The sequence below is a fragment of the Oryctolagus cuniculus genome, chromosome 12 (genome assembly GCF_964237555.1).
Source record: "Oryctolagus cuniculus chromosome 12, mOryCun1.1, whole genome shotgun sequence".
Lineage (NCBI taxonomy): Eukaryota > Metazoa > Chordata > Mammalia > Lagomorpha > Leporidae > Oryctolagus > Oryctolagus cuniculus.
This window is the reverse complement of record NC_091443.1, coordinates 116075287-116095960: the sequence shown is the minus strand read 5'-3', so window position 1 is coordinate 116095960 and position 20674 is coordinate 116075287. Positions and strand designations below refer to the sequence as shown.

General features: G+C 44.1%; 1 long non-coding RNA gene across 1 annotated transcript in view; it reads right to left on the bottom strand.

Annotated features, from left to right (window-relative positions):
- LOC138844837 (uncharacterized) overlaps positions 1–18228 on the bottom strand; it is a 77458-nt gene extending 59230 nt beyond the window's left edge. The window contains exons 1-2 of the long non-coding RNA XR_011381204.1: positions 18093–18228; positions 13500–13615 (exon numbers count right to left, since the gene is read on the bottom strand). This is a non-coding gene — a long non-coding RNA (uncharacterized lncRNA). The remainder of the gene's footprint in view (positions 1–13499; positions 13616–18092) is intronic.
- Positions 18229–20674: the final 2446 nt, after the last annotated feature.

Sequence of the window (20674 nt, the reverse complement as noted above, 5' to 3'; positions counted from 1 at the left end):
CCTGGCCCCTGGCTTCAGATCAGCGTAGTGCCGGCTGTGCCAGCATTTTGGGGGGTGAACCAACTGAAGGAAGACCTTTCTCTGTGACTCTCCCTCTCACTGTATATAACTCTGTCAAATAATTTTTTTTAAAAAAAAGATACCTGTGGGAGAAGAGACATTCCAACATGTGATGACCAGGGACCACTCATCTTCAGTGTTGTTTCTTGTGAGAGGATCTTACACCCCCATTTCTATACTTAAAAATGCAAACAAGGCCACATGACTCTTTCCAGATACAGTGGAAGAAAATTTTGTCACATTTCAGAAAATCACAGAAAATCACTGTTCTTTATCATCCAGCCACAATGACCATCAGTAAACACCATTCTATCAGCCTGAGGTCAAAATGACAGCTGATGCACAGCTTAAATGTGGAAGACTTGAAGAAACTGGGTCATTGGTTACCTGAGAAAGCCATTAAAAGACCATTAGCTGTAGTAGATGGCACTCATAAATAGATGGCACTGCAAGTCCATGGGTTATAGCTATGGAATTTTTAATAAATAGTGCTTAACAAAAATACAGAGAAAAGGGACTGGCGTGTGGCACAGCAGATTAATGCCTTGGCCTGAAGTGCCAGCATCCCATATGGGTGCAGTTTCTAGTCCTGACTTCTCCTCTTCTGATCCAGCTCTCTGCTATGGCCTGGGAAAGCAGTAGAGGATGGCCGAGTCCTTGGGCCCCTGCAGCCACGTGGGATACCCAGAAGAAGCTCCTGGCTCCCAGCTTCAGAATGGTACAGCTCTGGCCATTGCAGCCATCTGGGGAGTGAACCATCGGATGGAAGACCTCTCTCTCTGCCTCTCTTCACTCTGTAACTCTGTCTTTCAAATAAGTAAAATAAATCTTTTTAAAAAAAGAAATTAAAAAAATAAAGTTTTGGATCAAGACACAGAAATAAATAAATCTTAAAAAATACAGAAAAAAGCTAAAATGGAATCCAAAGATCACATCAAATGTACAAAAACTTGACAAGTACATGAGGTATATGATTTATAATTTTGAGTGAGAAAATTCCATAACATTGTACTAAACACTAGATGAATAAAATAACAGAAATTTAGTTTCTCATAGTTTCACACTATGCTGCCTGAAGTTTTGATTTCTTCTGAGGACATTCTCTTGTTTCAAGATCATCAAATTTCCAACATAACCTTTGGGATCTAGTCTGTTTTTCCTCCCATCTCTAGGGACTCTCTTTCAAAATCAGATTGGAGGGGCCAGCACCGTGGCACAGTAGGTTAATCCTCCATGCCTGCGGTGCTGGCATCCCATATGGATGCCGGTTCGAGTCCCAGGTGCTCCTCTTCCAATCCAGCTCTCTGCTATGGCCTGGGAAAGCAGTAGAAGATGGCTGAAATGCTTGGGCTCCTGCACCCACATGGGAGACTGGGAAAAAGCTCCTGGTTCCTGGCTTCAGATTGGCACAGCTTCAGCCATTGTGGCCATTTGGGGAGCGAACCAATGGGAGGAAGACCTTTCTCCGTCTCTCCCTCTCACTGTCTATAACTCTACCTCTCAAGTAAATAAATAAATAATCTTTTATATATCAGATTGGATTAGGTCAGGATATAAGATAACACTCAGACATCAATAGCCTCTGTATACACAGACAATACCACAGCTGACATAGAACTTCTAAAATCAATCCCATTCACAATAGATACAAGAACAATCAACTACCTTGGAGTAAATTTAAGCAATGTCAAAGATCTCTGTGATGAGAAATACAAAATATTAAAGAAAGAAATGAGACAAAAAATGAAAAATTGTTCATGTTCATGGAGTTAGAATCAATATCAAGCTCCAAACTACTGAAAACAATTTAAAGATTCAATACACCAAGATTCAATATACTGATTCAATATACCAAGGACATTCTTCTCAGATATAGAAAAGGATGCTGAAATTCATATGGAAACACAAGAGTCCCTGAATAGCTAAAGCAATCTTAAACAACAAAAACAAAGCTGGAGGCTTATTTGAGATGTAGAGTTGCAGACAGTGAGAGGGAGGGAGAGAGGTCTTCCATCCACTGCTTCACTACCCAATTGTTCACAATGGCCTGAGCTGGGCCAATCCGAAGTCAGGAGCCTGGAGGTTCTTCTAAGTCTCCAATGCAAACACAGGAAGGAGCTCAAGCACTTGGGCCCTCCTCTACTGCACTCCCAGGCTATAGCAGAGAGCTGCATTGGAAGAGGAGCAGCCAGGACTTTAACTGGTGCCTACATGGGATTCCAGCACTGCAGGTGGAGAATCACCCACTGTATCACAGCACCACTCCCAGGTTTCAAGATATACTATAGTGCAGTAATCAAAAGAGCCTAGCACTTGTTCAAAAACAGATGGATAGACCAATGGAACAGAATATAAATGCAGAAATCAATCCTGGAGAAGGATAGTCTCTTAAACACATAGTGCTGGGAAAACTGGATCTCCTCATGCAGAAGTATGAAGCAATACTCCTACTTTACACCTTACAAAAATACACTCAAAATGGATTAAAATGGATAAAAAATTTAAATAACAACCTGATACCAAATTATTAGAGAAAGTTGGGGTGACCCTGCAAGACATTGGCATAGAAAAAGACTACTTGGAAAAGACCGCAGAGGCACAAGCAATCGAAGCCAAAATTGACAAATGGGATCACATCAAATTGAGAAGCTTCTGTACTGCAAAAAGAAAAAAAAAAAGTTATCAAAGTGAAGGGCCAACTGACAAACTGGGAGAAATGATTTGCAAACTATGCAACTGATAAAGAATTAATAACCAGAATTTATAAAGGCTCAAGAAATTCCACAACAGCAAAATGAAAAACCCAGTGCAGAAATGGACAAAGGAGTTAAATAGGTATTTTTAAAAAGAAATCCAAATAGCCAGCAGATACATGAGAAAATGCTCAGGATCACCATTCAACAGAGGAATGTAAATCAAAACCACAAGGAAGTTTTACCTCACCCCGGTTAGAATGGCATTCACATAGAAATCAAACAAACACTGGCAAAGATGTGTGGAAAAGTTAACCCTGATCCACTGTTTGTGGGAATGTAAACTGGTAAAGACACCATGGAAGACAGTATGGAGAAACCTCAAAACATCGTACTTAGTGAATAAGCCAGTCTAAAAAGGAAAAAAAAAAAAAAAACATATATTCTCCCTGATCTGTGATAACTAATAGCGCACCTAAAGGTAAGCTATAGAAATGAAATTGACACTTTGAGAAGCAATGACTTTGAACAGCCCTTGTCTTGACTATTGAGGAACAATTTTTTCACATTATCTGTTGAACTCTTTACTTAGTATAGAGTTACTCATATGTGTATAAAGTTAATTGAAAATAGATCTTAGTAAAAAACAGGAATGAGAATAGGAGAGGAAGAAGAGTGTAGGTGGGAGGGTGGCTATGGTGGGTAGAGTCACTATGTTCTTAAAGTTGTAATTATGAAATGGATGAAGTTTGTCTTCCTTAAATAAAAGGTTTCTAAGGAAAAAAGATATGAAAGGAACATTCCAGAAAAATTTTCATTTTGATGATTTGAGTCAAGGCTACTTGGTAGCAATATTTAAAAGCAAAGAATGAATGATGCATTTTTCATCTTATTTATTTTTAATTGTTTACTTTTTTGTTTTAAAAGACATAGTTTTGGAGAGAGGAGAAGACAGAGAAAGATCTTCCATCTGTTGCTCTACTCCCCAAGTGTCTGTAACAGCCAGAGCTGGGCCAGACTGAAACCAGGAGTGAGAAGCTTCATGTGGGTCTCACACATGGGTGACAGGTGCCCAAGCACTTGGACCATCTTCTGCTGCTTTCACAGGTGCCCTAAGCAGGGAGCTGGATTGGAAGTGGAGCAACCAAGAAACAAACTAGAACCCATAGGGATACTCGAATCCCAGGCAGCTGTTTAACCCAATATACTGCAATGTCACAATTTTTGTAAATTTAGACACTAGAAGTGAGTGTTGACAACTCAAGAAATTAAGCTTCTGCAACTTAAGTGAGAGGCTAGGACTATATTCCTGGCTCTCTGTTATGACCCTGTCTCAGTCCTGGTTGTTGTGGGTGTGAATCAATGGATTGAAGGTGTCTGTCTCTGTCTCTCTCTCTCTCTTTCTGTCTCTCTCCCTTTCTCTCTCATTCCATAACACAGAGTAGGCTAAGCCTCCACCCATGGTGCCAGCATCCCATATGGGCACCAATTTGTGTTCCAGATGCTCTTCTTCTTTTTTAAATATTTATTTGAAAGTAGAGTTGCAGAGAGAGAGCCAGAGACAGAGAAAGGTCTTCCATCTGTTGGTTCACTCCCAAAATGGCTGCAATAGCTGGAGCCTGGAGGATACAAAGCCAGAAGCCAGGAGCATCCTCCAGGTCTCCCACTTGGGTGCAGGGGCCCAAGGAGTTGGGCCATCCTCAACTATGTTCCCAAGCCATAGAAAAGGGCTGGATTGGAAGTGGACCAACTGGGACTCAAATCAGTGCCTATATGGGATGCCGACACCACAGGCAGAGGCTTAACCAACTATGCCACAGCAAGGGCCCCAGATGCTCTTCTTTGGATCCAGCTCTCTGATTTTGTCCTGGGAAAGCAGTGGAAGATAGTCCAAGTCCTTGGGCCCCTAAACCCACCTGAGAAACCCAGAGGAAGCTCCTGGCTCTTAGCTTTGGATCAGCCCATCTCCAACTATTTTGCCATTTGAAGACTGAACCAGTGGAGTGCAGTGGAGGATGGCCCAAGTCCTTCGGCCCTACACCCACATGGGAGACCAGGAGAAGCACCTGGCTCCTGGCTTCAGATCAGCATGGTGTGCCAGCTGTAGCACGCCAGCCGCAGCGGCCATTGGAGGGTGAACCAATCAATGATAAAGGAAGACCTTTCTCTCTGTCTCTCTCTCACTGTCCATTCTGCCTGTCAAAGAAAAAAAAAGATGGCAAAAGACTCAAGTCAAAAACTAGAGAATTGTCTTGGGCTCTGACTATAGTTTATGCCATTGATAAATGGAATAATTTGCCCGAAACATAACTTTGTGGAGTGTAGTAATCCTGCATTTGTACACTCACTGTGATAAAACTATGGAGAGTTATTTAAGGACCTGCAATAGATTCTATCCTCTACACATTTTCTGATCTAATCCATGAAGCAAGTTCAGCCTCCAAAAAGCTTAAGACACTCTATTTTAATAATTAAAAATATTATCTTTTTAATTTTTTCTGATGTAGCAAATTCTTGCCAAAGTTTGAATTCAAACCATATAAAAAGTCTTGTAGCTATGGCAATAAAAAAATTAAGGCCAATGTGAATTCAGCTCAGATGGCTTTAAATCTTGAAACCATTATTACTTTATCTTATATGAATCCTGATTCTGAATTATATTTCTTTATGCTTTTCCAATTTATTTAAAAAATCTCATAAGACTCTTATCATACAATGTGAAAGAAGCTGAGGAATAAATAACCTACCAGCAATATATTTATTTTTGTCGGTCTTGGCCACATGTAGATGTCTCTAGAATCTTATCTGCAAGAGAAATTGCTTAGAAGGAGGGGTCAGACAAAAAGTCTAGATTCTTCCTAGATTCTACTGTGCTAATCAAGAGCATGAAGGAAATGTATATAGAAAAATGGGCATATTGGCTCAGTGACAAAAATGAAGTAGCCTCCCTGTGGGGGAATATGGGGAGCAACCCGGACTGGACTAAGTTACTGGAATTAAGACTTATTCTATGCATCTGCTCTCCCACAATATGGCGTTGGGAGAGAAGAAAACAGCTTCTACGCAGCTGCCTCTTGCCAACTTGAGTGCTGACCTCCCGGAGCTGATCCTGCTCCTGATTGGAGGAGAGCAGCGTACTCGGCGTGTGGGCAGCCGAGTTAGGATTGGCGGAGGAGGACTATAAAGGAGGAGAGAGACGGCATGCACCAGGAACATCTAAGAGGAACATCTAAGGGGAACACCTGTGCAGCCCCCGAGAGAGCCAGCCGGCGGTGTGCCGCTCCCCTGCGGAAGTGGGGAAAGTGGCCAGGGGGAACCGCCCTTCCACGGAGGTGGAAGGGACAGTAGCCAACCCGGGAAGAACCAGCAGCAAACCCGGGGAGGGCTGAGCAGACGAAAGAACAGCGCAGGGTCCTGTGTTGTTCCTCCACGAAGAGGGGGAGCGACAGGGGAATATAATCTTTACACATGGGAAAAACAGAAAAGATGCCAAATGAGCACACACAAGTCTACCAATCACTTTGATTAAACATAAACTATTGTTAGACTAACTAAAATATTAATTTCTTACCAATTCTGTAAAAAAAAATCTTTGTCAGGGGCTATCACTGTGGAGTGGTGGGTAAAGCCACCTCCTACAGTGTGGGCATCCATATGGGCACCAATTTGAGTCCCAGCTACTCTACTTCTGGTCTAGCTCTCTGCTATGGACTGGGAAAGCAGTGGATGAACACCTAAGTCCTTGGGCCCCGTGCACTCACATGTCAGACCTGTAAGAAGCTCCAGGCTACTGGCTTCAGATCAGCCCAGCCCCAGCCATTGAGGACATGTGGGAGTGAACCAGCAGCTGGAAGGACTCTCTCTCTCTTCCTCTGTCTCTGTAACTCAGCCTTTCAAATAAATAAATCGTATAGAAATAATTTATAATGTTCATCACAATTGTTCAAATAAGTAGCAGTACACCAAAAAAAATTATGATTTCACTATAATCTATATTATATAGAAAATTACTCAGGCAGGACTGTTTTCCTTAAAACATCTCTTGCTTTTTTTCTGTATCTCAAATTCCTTAAAAGTATCCAACTACATACATGATAGAATGCATGTGGTGAGGTTTATTTCACTTCTACACACATATTTATCACCACTAATGTGCTAAATTATTCCATTTTTTTCAAGTGAAAATATATAAGTACATTAAGAGTAGGATAAACACAAAGATAGCTTCAGTTCTGATTAGGATTTAGGTCAGAAAAATTTTAAGTGTTACACAATGAAACTGAAGGCAGTTTTCCAAAAGGATAGTACACTGTTTCCTTAGCATCAATCTGTGCAAAGTAAAATCCATACAGCTGAATGGGCATTACAGATACATCAGTGGTAATCAGTACAAATAAATATAAAAGTGGAAATACCAAGTCACTGGAAACTGGTATTTAGTAATGAATAATCAGAGATGCCAGTTACTACTAGATGGAATAAGGAAATAAGGTCATCCCAGTGTTGACAAATCACAAAATACACATCAATGCAAATTTAGATAATCCCTCCACTCTATGAATACTTCATATTAAATTTGAATTTATCCACAACCTGCTGCCTAACAATATTTTTCTCAGATATTTAAAATATTTGCCATGCATTAGCATTGGTGGGGAATTAAAAAAAGTAACAGTCACAGACATCAAATAATAATCTAGAAGAAAGCAACGTTCCATAACCACTGGAACCACTGACGTGAACTGCCTGAACGACAACCTAGAATAGAAACATCTGGGGAGGCCGGCACTATGGCTCAATAGGCTAATCCTCCACCTTGTGGCACCGGCACACCGGGTTCTAGTCCCGGTCGGGGTGCCGGATTCTGTCCCAGTTGCCCCTCTTCCAGGCCAGCTCTCTGCTGTGGCCCAGGAAGGTAGTGGAGGATGGCCCAAGTGCTTGGGCCCTGCACCCACATGGGAGACCAGGAGGAAGCACCTGGCTCCTGCCTTCAGATCAGTGTGGTGCGCCGGCTGCAGCGCACTGGCCACGGCGGCCATTAGAGGGTGAACCAATGGCAAAGGAAGACTTTTCTCTCTGTCTCTCTCTCTCACTATCCACTCTGCCTGTCAAAAATAAAAAAAAAAAAAAAAGAAATATCTGGGGAAAAAACACTCAAGGCAAAAAAGGAAGACATCTTTTTAGTGTAAAATATCAATAGTTAGTATCAGCATCCTGAAAAGTTGAAAAGCCAAGAAACAAACACAAGCAAAATTCTTCTTTGGAAGAAGCAGATCATAAACTACAAAAAGAAACACAAAGAATTAGACCTGGTCACTTCTGAGGGCAGTGGGGGAAGAAATCAGGAAGACACCTGAACTGACAAATGCCCATTCATTCACTTGGGTAAGCATTCTGTGGGTGTTTATACTTTTTATGTAAAGTCAGCACAAAATAAGGCTACTGAACAGTAATCAGGCCCTTGCTTCTCGACAACTGGATTCACCAGAGAGGAAAGCATTTATTTTAAGAAGCTGGCATCTTGGGGAGAAAGAGATCTCTTCATCTAAAATGTGCTCTTTCCACCCAACAAGCCAGCAAGAGCTGTTTCTAAGAACATGGGTCGAGGGGCAGACACTGGTATATGGGGTAAAGGCACAGCCAGCAGTACCACTGTCACATATGGGCACCAGCTGCTCTGCTTCTGATCCAACTCACTGTGAATGCAGCTGGGAAATCAGTGGAAGGTCACCCATGTGCTTGGGCCCTTGCCACCCCCTTGGGAGACCTGGGAGATGCTTCTGACTCCTGGATTTGGTCTGGCCCAGCTCAGGTGATTGCAGCCATGTGGGGAATGAACTAGCTGATGGAAAATCTCTCTCCATCTCTTCCTCTCTCTCTCTGTACCTCTTCCTTTCGAATAAAATAAATAAATCTTTTTTTTAAAAAATGGGTAGCTTCAGATGGAGGTTAGAAATCAAAGTGATTCTATTTAGTTGACAATTTGGCAGCTATTCAGGCTTTGCGCTAATAAGTGCTCATCTGGGGATATCCAAGGCATCAACCAGGTGAAGATGTTTTGATGGGGCTGAAGCTCCTTTGTTCGCTGGGTCAAAGCCTGCTATTCTGGGCTGGTACTGTAGCACAGCAGGATAAAGACCCGGCCTGTGGCACCAGCATCCCATATGAGATGCTCCTTTTCTCATCCAGCTCTCTTCTGTGGCCTCGGAAAGCAGTAGAAGATGGCCCAAGTCCTTGGGCCCCTGAACCCACATGGGAAACCCAGAAGAGGCCCCTGGCTCCTGATCAGCTCAGATCTGGCCATTGCAGTCATTTGGGGAGTGAACCAGTGGATGGAAGACCACATAGGATCCCTAATCATTATAATAATCACTTACATAATATTAAGTCAAATTATGTATAAATATATTAAGTATATTGAATATTTAATTAGTAGACATAGACATTTAAAATATATTAAAAATCTCAACTCTTAAAACTCAGTTTTCTAAACCCAAAGTCAGAGAATACATGAGATAATCTTGACAAAACACAAAATTTCTTTCCCTTCTGTAGTAACCAAAAGGTAAAGAAAATTCTTTTGTGCTGTGTTTCTTCTAATGGGAAGCTCCTCCAGATTACTTAGAAGCTAAACCCAAAGGAAAGGTACCCAAACTTAGACACTGGAGGCTGTGAGCATTCGACATTATAAAAGAATGAAAAAACTTAGAAAAGATTACACCTGTTGCCGGTACTGTGGCTTAGCAAGTAGAGCCACCGCCTGCAATGCTGCGATCCCATATGGGTGTCAGTTCACATCCTGGCTGCTCCACTTCTGATCCAGCTCTCTGCTATGGCCTGGGAAAGCAGCAGAAGATGGCCCAAGTCCTTAGGCCCCTGCATCCCTGTGGGAGACCCAAAAGAAGCTCCTGGCTGCAGCTCAGTGCAGCTTTGGCCATTGTGGTCATCTGGGGAGTGAACTATCAGATGGAAGACCTCTCTCTCTCTCTCTGCCTCTCTGTAATTCTGCATTTCAAATAAATAAATACAACAAAATTAAAGAAAATAATACACCTTAGAAACAAAAGCAGAAAAAAAAATCCCATAGAACAATTTAAATACATCTAGAAAAGTCAGGTGTAGGGGCCAGTGTTGTGGCGTGGAGTGTAAAAGCCACCACCTGTGACACAGGCATTCCACATGCACACTGATTCTAGTCCTGACTATTCCATTTCTGATACAGTTCCCTGATAATGTGCCTAGAAAATCAATGAAAAATGAAAAAGTCCTTGGGCCCCTGACAGCAAGGTGGGAGAACAAGAAGAAGCTCCTGATTCCTGGCTGTTGTGGCTCAAGTTCAGCCATTGTGACCATTTGGGGTGTGAAGCAGTAGACCAAAGATCTCTGTCTCTCCCTCTCTCTGTAAACTCTGCCTTTAAAATAAAAAGAAAGCTTAAAAAATATTAGGTGTAGGGGTTGGTGCTGTGGCGTAGTGGGTCAAGCCACTGCCTGCAGTGCCAGCGTCTCATAAGGGCACTGGTTTGAGTCCTGGCTGCTCCACTTCCTATCCAGCTCTCTGCTATGGCCTGGGAAAGCATCAGAAGATGGCCCAAGTCCTTGGGTTCCTGCACTCATTTGGGAGACCTGGAAGAAGCTCCTGGCTCCTGGCTTCACATCAGCACAGCTCTGGCTGTTTTGGCCATCTGGGGAGTGAACCAGCAGATGGAAGACCTGTCTCTCTCTCTCTCTGCCTCTTCTCTCTCCATGTAACTCTGACTTTCAAATAAATAAATAAAGCTTTTTAAAAAATTAGGTGTAAAGATCAAGTACTCTTATTATCCCTAGTCTCCTAAGATAAATATTTCTTTCAAGATTAATTTATTTCCAAGGTAGAGTTACAGAGAGAGAGAGATCGATCTTCCATTGGCTAGTTCATTAGCCAAATGGCCACTACAACTGAGCCAGGCAGAAGTCACTGCCAGGAGACTCATCCAGGTCTCCCACATGGGTGCAGGGTCCCAAGGACTTGGGCCATCCTCTCCTGCTTTCCCAGGTGCATTAGCTAGGAGATGAATCAGAAGTGGGCCATGAGGAATCAAACCAGTGCCCATATGGGTTGCTGCCATCACAGGCAGCATCTTAACCCGCTGTGCCACAATATCAGCTATAAAGACAAGCATTTCTCATGACAGGCCATAACTAAACAATAAAGGAGGAGAAAACAGCTTATAAGAGATGACTAGCTGTTGGAAAGGAGTCAACCAAATGGAAACTGTAAGAAGCTGCAGTTGAGAAGATGGTTGAAAATGTTATTAGAGGGGCCAGGCACTGGAGCGTAGTAGGCTAATCCTAGGAAAGCAGAGCAAGATGTTCTTGAGAATGGGGGACCCACAAGAAGCTCCTGGCTCCTCTTGGATTGGCTCAGCTCCAGCCATTGCGGTCATTTGGGGAGTGAACCCATGGATGGAAGACATTTCACTCTGCCTCTCCCTTTCCCTCTCTCTCTCAAAATTTTAGGCACTGTGGTATAGAAGGTTAAGCCTCCTCCTCAGTGCCAGCATCTCATGTGGACTCTGGCTCAGTTGAGTCCCAGCTGCTCTACTTCTGATCCAGCTCTCTGCTAATGCACCTGGGAAAAGCAGAGGAAGGTGGCCCAAGTACTTGAGTCCCTGCACCTGTGTGGGAGACTCAGCAGGCACTCCTAGCTCCTGCTTACTGGCTCCTGCCTGACCCAACCCCCACCCATTGAGGCCATTTGGGTAGTAAGTCATTGGATGGAGAGCTCTTTCTTTTCCTCTTTCTCACTTTGTATCTCTGCCTTTCAGATAAATAAATCTTTTTTAGAAAGTTATCATACTTTAAAATCAAATATTAAAAATCTCTAGCAAATATTTATTGTTAATATTTATATTTTCTAAAAAAACTTTACTGATTTAACATAGGGGACTAAATCCTAGTTTTATTTATTTGAAAGACAGAGTTACAGAAAAATAAAGCCAATGAGAAAGAGATTGTCTATCTGGTTCACTCCCCAATCATCTACAACAGCCAGAGCTGGGACAGATTGAAGCCAGAAGCCAGGAAAGTCCATGTGGTTCTCCCACATGTGTGGCAGGGGTCACAGCACTTGGGCCACCTTCTGCTATCCCAGACACATTCGCAGGGTGCTGGATTAGAAGTGGAGCAGTCTGGACTCAAAGAAGTACTCTTATGGGATGCAGGTATGATAGACTGCACTTAACCTATGATGCTGCCCGCACTTTGAAAATTTTTAATGTCATGGCCAGTGTTGTGATGTATGGGTAAGGCCACCACCTGTGATGCTGGCATCCCATATGGGCACTGGTTCATATCACAGCTGCTCTACCTCAGATCAAGCTCCCTGCTAATGGCCTGGGAAAAGCAAAGGAAAATGGCACAAGTGTTTAGGCCCCTGCTACTGATGTAGGAGACCTGAATGGAGCTCCAGGCTCCTGCCTTCAGTCTGGCCCAGTGCTTGATTATTACAGACATCTGGGGATGAACCAGTAGATGGAAGATGTCTATCTCTCTCTCACTCAGCCTTTCAAATACGTAAATAAATATTTCAAAAATTCTAGACTTGGGGATGTTGACTTAGAATTATTTCTTATTGGGGCTGGTGCTGTGGCATAGTAGGTTAAGCCTCCATCCACAGTGCTGGAGTGCTGGCATCCCATAAGGACACTGGTTCAAGTCCTGGTTACTCCACTCTAATCCAGCTCCCTGCTAATGACCTAAGAAAGCAGAGAAGGTGGCCCAGAGTCCTTTAGCCCCTGCACCCATGTGAGAGAGTGGGAGGAGGCTCCAGGCTTCTGGCTTGAGATCTGCAAGGTCCAGCCATTGCAGCCCTCTGGGGAGTGAACCATTGGATGGGGGACCTCTCTCTCTCTCTCTCTCTCTCTCTCCTTCTCCCTCTCCCTCTCTCTGTTATTCTGCTTTGCAAATATTAAATATTTAAATAAATAAATCTTTAAAAATTATTTCTTATCCTTGGTAACTTACTGTTTAGTGAAAACTTAGCAAGTAATTTTGAACAGTTATATGTTAACAACTTATGAAAACATTTACCGGGCCGGTGCCACAGCTCACTAGGCTAATTCTCCACCTTGCGGTGCCAGCACACCGGGTTCTAGTCCCGGTCGGGGCACCGGATTCTGTCCCGGTTGCCCCTCTTCCAGGCCAGCTCTCTGCTGTGGCCCGGGAGTGCAGTGGAGGATGGCCCAAGTCCTTGGGCCCTGCACCCCATGGGAGACCAGGAGCAGCACCTGGCTCCTGCCATTGGATCAGCGTGGTGCACCGGCTGCAGCGCTCCAGCCATGGCGGCCATTGGAGGGTGAGCCAACGGCAAAAGGAAGACCTCTCTCTCTCTCTCTCTCTCTCTCACTGTCCACTCTGCCTGTCAAAAAAAAAAAAATTTACCAAAAGGCCCAATGCCTTCTATATATTTTAAGCCAAGAGTACATGTATTTAGAAAAATCTATCTTTTACATTTAGCAATTCAAAAAGTCATCCTACTGCAGAGTAGCTGTTACACTGCTTTATCTCTCTTCAGCCACTGTAAGTCAGAGATGCTCTTATCCCTGGGCAGGAAAACCTGGTCTATTACCTCATGTCAAATTGCATAGGGTCCCCAACTCAGTAATCCATCCCATGATCACCTTGAGGAGAGGATCTGGGTTGTGCATGGCACAAGCATCATGAGCCATCAGGGGTGGAATTCCCTTTGTACCCAGTCATCCTCCTCACCTTGCACAGCTCGTACTGGGCATTCTCTTCAGTGTGTGTTCAGTTTGTATACCACTTCCAGCTCATGTCTGCCACCACGTGGCTTCTTCTGTGATGTAGTGAACAGCAAGATGGCCCTGTGGTGTCAAAGATTAGGCAGAAATGCTCACCTGTCGGCTTGATGCTGATGTTTGCTCCATCTCACACATATCCATGAATCCAGCAAGGCTTGCAGCATCAGCTTGAACCTTGCTGTGGATTCTGACCCAGCACTGCTACATTATCTTCTCTACCTCCTCTCCAGTCAGTGCATACTTGAGTCTATTTCTCAGTAAGGTGAGGAGAGGGAGACATCCCTTAGGTTACAGGGACCTGATGATGCACAAGGTGCCACAGCAAAGACCACCAATTCATTTTTTAGCAACTATACTTACATTGCCTGAGAAACTAACATATTAGATAAGTATGGTTATTCTCTTAAGTCATGATCTTGCCAAAGAACAACTTTAAATTTGACTTCATAGAAAGCAATGAACACTGCATCATCTTTTCATCTAATGTCTGTGCTTAGGTGAAAATTACGTTGTGATTTTAAATAACACAAATAAGCACAACCAACTTTTACACATACAACAGTACACACATATAATGCATAGCATACATTATGACACAGAAAAATATAGAAATCTCTGCAATTCTTTTTAAATCTTTTAATCAGGCCCTATGGCTCACCATGTGGGTAGCCAATTGCACAGGGATGAATGTTGGTAAGAAAGAGCTTATTTCTAGAAGCTGGCATCTTGGGGAAAGAAATTTCTCTTTTTTTTTAAGATTTTATTTATTCATTTGAGAGACAGAGCCACAGAGAGTGGGAGAGCCAGAGAGAAAGGTTCTCCACCAGCTGGACCACCCCCAAAATGGCCACAATGGCTGAGGCTGGGCTAATCCAAAGCCAGGAGCCAGGGCCTTCCCCATATCTCCCACATGGGTACTGGGTCCCAAGCCCCCCTGGGCATCTCCCACCACATTCCCAGGCCACAAAACAGAGAGTCAGATCAGAAGAGGACCAACAGGGACATGAAACAGTGACCACATGGGATGTCAGTACTACAGGTGGAGGTCCAGCTCTATATGCCACAGTACAGCCCCAAGAGAGAGCTCTTGATATAAAATGTTCTATCTCTGTTAAAGGGTTAATTTTTAAAAATTTATTTATTTATTTGAAAGTCAGAGTTACACAGAGAGAGAAGAAGAGGTAGAGAGAGAGAGAGAGAGAGAGAGGTCTTCCATCCAAAGATTCACTCCCCAATTGGCTGTGATGGCCAGAGCTGTGTCAATCCGAGGCCAAGAGCCTGAGATCATTCTGGGTCTCCCACTTGGGTGCAGCAGCCCAAGGACTTGGGCCATCTTCTACTGCTATCCCAGACCATAACTGCTAAAGGGTTTCTTAAAGGACAAGGGTAGCTTCAGGGGGAGGTAAATAAAACAATGAGTCACCTTAATTGACAATATGTAAATGCCCAAGCTTTTTTCTGATGAGGCCTCTTAACCAGGGGACTCAGCATCAGTTGGGTGAAGGCTTCTTTGTTAGCTGGGGCAAAAGTCCACCATTATACAAATGCTACTATTCACCAGAGTAATTCAGGCAATATACAATATCAGTAATTGGTTTTTGCTATATAAAATGTGAAAAGGAAAAGGGAAGGAGGATGGCTTTAATATGGTTAAAATTCCTTTTTAAAAGCTCCAATCAACTGAATATAATTACTTCCTGCTGTTAGTAACCTCAATTAACCCTATTGTTCCACAGTTGAAACCTGAAAAATTTACTTAGCATTTAACTTGGAAAGCAACGCTAGTCCCAGTGATGGTACTGGACACTAACATACATGAAGATAATTATATCCTCATTTCAGATTCAGTAAGCACTCTGTTGGAAAAACATCTTTTATTGCTTTATTAACTCTTGTTCCTCACAGTCAATTTTATCAGAGGCCTTTGTGGAAATTTACAATAGATTTTTTTTTTAATTTTTTAAATTTATTTGACAGATAGTCAGTGAGAGAGACAGAAAGGTCTTCTTTCCATTGGTTCACCCCCCAAATGGCCACTACAACGGGCGCTGTGCCAATCTGAATGAAGCCAGGAGCCAGGTACTTCTTGTTTCCCATGTGGGTGCAGGGCCCAAGCACTTGGGCCATCCTCCACTGCCTTCCCGGGCCACAGCAGAGAGTTGGACTGAAAGAGGAGCAACCGGGACTAGAACTTGGCACCCATATGGGATGCCAGTGCTGCAGGTGGAGGATTAACCAAGTGAGCCATGGTGCTGGCCCCTATGATAGATTTTTAAGAGATCAGGGAGCCCCAGGGTCTCTGCTCTACCATTGGGCTAAGGCAGAGCTGAAGCTCCTGCTTTTTCTAAATTGACAAGGACTCCTAACCTGTCTCCTTGGGCATCAACAGCCACAGACACAGTTGCTGGAAGGTTTAAGGGATTTAAATGCTTACTCCGTCCCATTTACCAGAACTCTCACAAAACCTCTACTGTTAGAAATCCACTGATGCTGTGGTATATTGGATAAAGCAGCCACCTGCAGTGAGTGCCAGCATCCCATGTGGGTGCCCATTGGGGCTGGTCCTGGGTGCTCCAATTGTGATCCAGGTCTCTGATGTGGCCCTGGGGGAGCAGTGGAGGATGGCTCAGGCCCTTGGGCCCTTGGGCCCTTACATTGGGTGTTGTGTGGGGGGAACCCAGAGAAAGCTCCTGGCTCCTGGATTCAAATCAGCCCAGCTCTGGCCATTGCAGCCATCTGAGAAGTAAACCAGTAGATGAAGGACCTGATGGAACAAGGAACAAGGACATAAGCCTCAGCCATTCTCCTGCATTGAACAAAAGAGATAAACATTGGAATGTACTCTTTGCCCTAGAAACACAATTGGAGGGCCTGCACTGTGGCATAGCAGGTAAAGCCGCTGTCTGCAGTGCAGGAATCTCTTATGGGTGCCGGTTTGAGTCCTGGCTGCCCCATTTCTAATCCAGCTCTCTGCTATGCCTGGGAAAGCAGTGGAAGACAGCCCAAGTCCTTGGGGCCCTGCACCCATGGGAGAGACCCAGAAGAAGCTCCTGGCTCCTGGCTTCAGATCGATGGCCATTGTGGCCATCTGGGGAGTGAACCAGAGGATGGAAGCCTTCTCTCTCCCTCTCTGCCTCTCCTTCTCTCTCTGCTTAACTCTGACTTTCAAGTAAATAAATAAATCTTTAAAAAAAAAAAAACACCTCAATTGGGTCTCACACTCTGCTGTCTTCATACTCCACCCCTTACAGCCACCTGAAAGACCAGTTCCAGGAATTCCCCTCTGCTTGCTGCCCCCTACCTCACCCCCATCCCCAGCCTTCCCTGGGGGTCAGGGCCTTCTGTCAGGTGTTCCATCATGGGCACATTGACAGTGGCAGTTGGTTACCCATCTCTACAGATTTATTTTCCCTGAATAAATTCGGTCCAGCTATAAATTCATACACTACCTCTCTATTCTGTGCCTCTTTTCCTAACAGGACACCCCTCCCCACCTCTGCCTCTCTAACTCTGCTTTTCAAATAAAATAAACATTTAAAAATCCCACTTAACAACCACATTCTCTTAAATTTAACACATATGCAGGCCATGCAATATTACAATAGAACACCATTTTTTTCTTAGTCATAAGATCGTAACTATATCCTGCCCAATCAGCCACGATGCAACTCAAGGTGATTTTGGATGAAAATTAAATTGAACCACTCATATTTCACCCAAGAGGAAGAAATCCTCATACAAACAACCAAATGAGTACTCTTCCAAAAAATATCCAAATTTCCTCACAGGGAGGCTGAAGTAAAAATCTTAGAATCCATCTCCTACACACCAGTATCACAAAAAATGACCTAAACCAGGTCCAAATGCCATGAGCCCAAAGAGCAGAGACAGAAATTGCAGGTATGCCCCTGGTTCAACTTACCCAGTCTCAGAGCTGTTGACTCCGGACACAAAGGGGAGCCATTGACTCCCCGCAAGATAGCTAATGTCCAGCAGGAACAGAAAGGAAAGTCCTGGAGAGAAAGTGCTCTCAGAAGCTGCGGGGATGTCCCCAGAGTCCCAGCCAAAATGTTAGCTCAAAAGCAGCTCTGGGGTGGAGGTACAAGTGACCATTGCTGTCCTTACTAATGTGAAAGGGTTAAGCCACTTGAAAAATACATTCCAGGGGCCAGCACTGTGGCTCAGTGGGTTAATGCCCTGGCCTGAAGTGCCAGCATCCCATATGGCCACTGGTTCTAGTCCCGGCTGCTCCTCTTCCCATCCAGCTCTGTTATGGCTTGGGAAAGCAGTAGAAGATGGCCCAAGTCCTTGGGCCCATAACCTGTGTGGGAGAACCCGGAAGAAGCTCCTGGCTCCTGGCTTCAGATTGGTGCAGCTCCAGCTATTATGGCCAATTGAGGAGTGAATCATCGGATAGAAGGCCTCTCCCTCTCTCTCTCTGCCTCTCCTCTCTGTGTAACTCTGACTTTCCAATAAATAAATAAAATCTTTAAACAACAACAACAACAAAAATACATCGCAGACTTCTGGGCTAGCTCACCAGTGTTGTTTCCAGACACATAATCCGGCTCTGGATGCTCACCGCTTCAATTCGCCATAGCTGAGTGCTGGCCAGAGGAAAGGGTGTATTTCCAGAAGGCAGCTGCAGTCTTGGGAAAGAAAGTCCTCCCAATCCAAAGAAGCCTTTTTCTACCAAACCCCGCAGCACAAAGGGTGTTTAAAGGGACAGGGGTAATTGGAGCACCAGGCTTGAAATAAAACAATGAGTCTATTCAATTGACAATTATGCAGATTTTCAGGCTTTGTTCTGAGGAAGGTCCCACCAGCCAGTCAGGGGAGTCCAGGGTGTCAGGAGGGAGGTGCTTTCTACCTCAGTTGGGGGAGGGTTCTCTGTCAGCTGGGTCAAAAGCCTGCCCTTCCAAATCATCTCCTTTTTTCAGTAGGCTTCCAAAACTCTTCTGCAAATATTACTCACAAGATTAGGGGAAGGTAGGATGCCTTCATTAGGACTACCATGCTGTTGGAGGAGGGTGATCAGGGATTATAAAGAGGTTGTAATGCAGGGGGTGCTGGTGTAAGGACTAGATGACCTAATGGGGAATTCTTGTAAGAGTGGACAAGATGCTTGCTTCTCCCCAGAACCTGTCTATTAGCAAGACAGAAGTGGTGATCCCACTCCCCCAGTTTCTAGTTTCATCATGAGAATAGCAAGGAAGCAATGATCCGCCCTTCTGAGCTTCTAGTTTTATCAGGAGAATAGAAAGAATTTGCCTATCCTACTATTCAGCTGGATTTTTGTTTTAACAAGAGCAAGCTAGACAGGATTATTTATGGGTTTTGTCCCCAGCCTCTGACTAATTGTTAGCTGTTACTATTCTGCTCACCCAAATTATGGTTAAAAAACTCCACTCCATTTTTCAGGTCTCCCTCTCTTGGAGACCCCCTAGTGGCTGCTGTGGCAAGAGGTTTCTCATGTAAATAAATCTTGCTTTGCTCACTGCGTGTCCACATTAAATTCCTTGTGAGACACGCACCCCAGGCACCTTCCTTCATCACCATTTTCCCCCATTACTTTGGTGTGGTGAAGCCATGGAAGAGTTGACAGTCTCTGGTTTCAGATGTCATGGCTTGTTGCTAGATCAATGACAAGGCTTAAGTTCTCTGATTCCTCCTGGTGGTCAGCACCTGAGTCCTTCAGCTCTGCCTCAGCCTAATGGTAGAATAGAGACCTGGGGCTTCCCTGCTCTCTTAAAAACCTACTGTAAATTTCCACAGATGTCCCTATGAAGTTGATTGTGAGGAGCAGAAGTTAACAACAGGATTTCTTTCTTTCTTTCTTTCTTTCTTTCTTTCTTTCTTTCTTTCTTTCTTTCTTTCTTTCTTTCTTTCTTTCTTTTTGACAGGCAGAGTTAGTGAGAGAGACTGAGAGAAAAGTCTTCCCTTTTCCATTGGTTCACCCTCCAAGTGGCCACTCCAGCTAGCACGTGGTGGCCAGTGCGCTGTGCCAATCCTAAGCCAGGAGCCAGATGCTTCCTCCTGGTCTCCCATGTGGGTGCAGGACCCAAACACTTGGGCCATTCTCCACTGCCTTCCCAGGCCACAGCAGAGAGCTGGACTGGAAGAGGAGCAACTGGGACAGAATCTGGTGTCCCGACTGGGACTAGAACCTGGGGTGCTGGTGCCGCAGGTGGAGGATTAGCCTAGTGAGCTGAGGCACTGGTCAATAATGGGATTTCTAAGAGCTGGGTGTCTACTTCTCACTGTTTCTACACACACACACACACACACACACTCCTCTCCTAGACAAAATCTTTCCCAGGTACAAAATTAGGTAATGTTATCAGACTCAGTAGCCTTCTTTGCACCAAGTGAACAGTGTTTTCTGGGTGTGTGTTTATTGGAGGGGAAGACTAGAACCACCTATGAAGTTATTGGGATAAGGCAGGACTTTGTAGTATAAAATATTGGGCTGTTTCCCAAGGCCTGCTTCTGTAGGCAGCCCATAAAGAAGTTATCAACAAGTCAAGGTCCGTCTTGGCTTGTGGAATTCCTGGGATAAAAAAGTCACGTACTCCCATGTTGAAGGAGAATGATCAAACAAGAACATTCTGCTAAAATTAACTATGTTATGACTGTGATGCAGAAAGCCCGATAAGTTGCTTGTGTATGGTGTTATCCTCTGTGTTGCCTTGACCTATAGCTGGTTATGTATAAATGTCGCTGAGACACTGCCTTGTCTTGGCTCCATTCTCTGCACCCTTGTCCCTCTTTTCATTCCCACTGCCCCCTTCAGGTTCTGTTTGACTGGTGCTGCTGGCCTGCACATGCTTCTAAGACTACTGCATAACTTCTGCAGAGCACGTGTTTTGTTTTCCATGGCTGCTTTCACACACATAGGCTGACTTCTATCTTCCTATCTAAAAATATTATTGAAGAACACGAAAGCCTTGGATAGAATACCCTTAGAAACAAAAGCTGAAGGAATTGTCTGATTACATGGGAAAAATTAAACACATTATGGAAATGCCACTGGAGAAGAAGCTAAGGGTCCTTGTATTTGTGCAAGAAAGAACTCAGGTGTGAGACAGAGAGCAGTGGAAAGCAAAGTAGCAAAGTTTATCA